Below are 3,077 nucleotides of genomic sequence, written 5' to 3' on the forward strand. Positions count from 1 at the left end.
ATAAAATAATGATGTTTAATGGAAATGATATCTCAGGCTCTGGGAAATAAAAGAGGTTATGAAAGGATATAGGGAACAATTATCTTAGAATGCCTGAACTACGGAAGACAAAATGAATTAAAGGTCTCACCTTGTCATAATCCATAATGTCTACAGTCTAGACAAAATCCTAGGAATAGGAAAAGGTTCTGCTAGGAACTGCTCCAAATTCTGGAACCCTATGGGTACAAACAACATTATAAATCTGGTGTAACCAGACCTTAGTGTGGTCTTACAACACAATGAATCAAAATCCTAGAAGGAGTGTAAGTAAGGGTAAGAAGAGGACTCACCTCAAATCAGGTGTCCTTAGAGGTTCTCCATAGGCAAGGGAACCAACATGCTGGACACTGAGGTCCCAAACAAGTCAATGTTGTAGTAGTCTCTGCAAACAAATACAAATTAAACTGTAAGCCAAATGCATTACTTTCACTTACCTAAAAGTAGTGTAACAGTACAAAGGGAACTTCATGTGCACCAAGCACCAATGGCTATTTACACAAATTGAGATAATGCTTTGAGATAATGCTGTAATGTTAAATGTCCAGCCTCTCACGGTCGAATGTGAAAAGTCCAGAAAATGGAACTCAAAATGGCGGCTATATATTATGGCGTGCCAAGGAGCACAATGATGTCATAGCGCCATGCAGTGCTGACTTCAAAAGGTAAATATTGTTAATCATGATCGTAATCGATCCTGGCTACCTGAGTGAGCCGCGTTCTAATGCAAGCAATCATGATGTGTGATTTGTAGCACAGACAAAGTTAAAACATAACATTAAAGGGGGCGTGGCCAGGCGGCACATCATGCGGTTGTGCTCACCGTAAGCTCCGTGGCCGAGCGCCCTAAACACCGCAATATCAGCGGTAATATACTTGATCTCTGGGAGTGACTCGGTCCCCCGAGGCGCGCACAACATGGGGAACCACCTGGTGGAGCTTCTGAACTAAATTGGAGACTAGATGTGGCACGGGCGCTGAAACTTACCCAGTCGGCGCGCGGACCAAGATGGCGGTGCCCGCCGTAGCGACCTGAGGCTCCCCTCCCGTAGTTGTTGGAGGAGGGTATGAAGCGTTGCTGGGCTCCGCTCCCGTGGTTAATGTGGTGGAAGCGTAGGACCCAAGTGACCCAACATACCACCCAAAGTATAAGCGGAGAGCTGCAAGGCTAGGAAAGGACGCACTCCCGGGACATGCTGCTGCTTCGCACAACTGGCAGCGGAGGAGCGGGACCCTGCGAATGCTCAGCCCAGCACAGGACAAAGCGAAGAGAAACTCCTGCCATCGACGGACCAGCGTGAAGTGGGAAAATGGAAAAACAGACTCCCCTCTTTCCCCTCTCGCGCCTGGCCTAAAGGTTCACGGCCCAAGCACCCGCCACGAGAAGAGTTTGCCCATCTACCAGACGACCAGATACCCTGGTACAGGAACATACGGATGTGTCCATCTGCCTGCCCAGCAGCCCGCCCTGCCCATGCCGATGCCTGCGGCATGGATCAACTGGACTAAAACTATACGTCGTTAGAGATGCCATGACGACCTAGCCAACGGATAGCACACCTGTGCCAACATACACACTGGACACTCCCGCACCAATCTACATGAAGAATATACTCAGTGCTATGACGTAGGCGACAGACATACTCACGGACGTGCATCTTTATTATTTTCCATATAGGCTTTCAGAAATGCAGAAACGCAAGACGCATCATGAACTCATCTAAAGAGCTTGCTTACGCTTCTCCTACACTTAGGTGCCGCAATGAGAATTATAACAAAGACACGATACTGGCCATAAGACAATATGAGACTATAACCTAAAGTGCCTGTGCATGAGACGGTTCCACCTATATACTAGGCCTGAGTAGGCCGCAAGCAAGAGCTCTCGTGAACGATTAACAGAACAAGAGTCAGGTTGCTGATCCTGCAGAATGAGCCTGGGGAAAGCAGACAGCCAAGGTCGTAATGTTGCAAACCCACATTCCAAAAGCAGACCATCAAGGGCACGATGTTGCAACCTCGCACGCCGCGCACCAACATCAAAGTCGCACCTGCAATTAAACCAGGCACCCAATGGAAAAACAATATTAATTGTGCAGAATTCTGCCTCAAACACGGTCCCATCCCACGTGACCAAGCCGAACCTGACGAGATGCCAAGCCCGGGAGGAAGGAGGCGTCTGGATCCCTCGTTACAAGACACAGGCAGATACACTTGAAAGGATCAATGGACATCTGCAACGATGGGAGTAGTCGGCCGTCTAGCTCATGAATAAGTCTTCACATTGTCTGCATGTACCAATAGTGAAACATTGTTGCAAATTGCAGGTACACCGAGAGCTGGGAACAGCGATGGTCCCAGGCTGGGAAGCTCACGGGCGCACCAATCAGAACATGGGGCTCTTATCACTGACGCCATTAACAGCAACCAACCATTAGGAGTCTTCATGTAACAATTCTCATGTATCCAATTGTAGGGACAACCCAGATATATCACCTGACTAACCCTCAGCCACTCATATTATTCTCTATACGTATGCTATACTAACTCTACCACTCGAGCATCCAATTAAGAGTGGCGATAGGTTTTTTGTTAATTTTCTAAAGTGACGCAGGTAGCGCGTCATACCACAGTAAAAAGGGCCTGCGAGCCCCACGATTGTGGGTGTGTCAGGTCAGACGCGTATGATCCTTGACCCATTCCTACCGTTTGTGTTTAATAAACAGCAGAGTCACATTGCTTCCTGTGTGTGTCTCATACTCTATCTCTTTTGGGATATACGGGAGGAGTTGGGGCCTCCCTGCCCGGAGGTCTGCGGACGGCCCAGCCGACCCCGGCAGAATTTCCCCCCCGACAAGTTGGAGGCACTGCTGAGGTCTGTTTAAGATCGGCATTTTTTTACTTTTACTTTTTCCAGGCACTCCAGTGCGAGAAGGCCCGGCGGCGCGGCCCCCTCTGCCGTTGCCCCCTTCTGAGGACTACAGGACCATCGCGGAACTGCGAGAAGACCGGACAGCGCAATCCGAATATTGGCCCTC

The sequence above is a fragment of the Ambystoma mexicanum genome, chromosome 5q (assembly GCF_040938575.1).
Source record: "Ambystoma mexicanum isolate Mex_15411 chromosome 5q, UKY_AmexF1_1, whole genome shotgun sequence".
NCBI classification, from domain to species: domain Eukaryota; kingdom Metazoa; phylum Chordata; class Amphibia; order Caudata; family Ambystomatidae; genus Ambystoma; species Ambystoma mexicanum.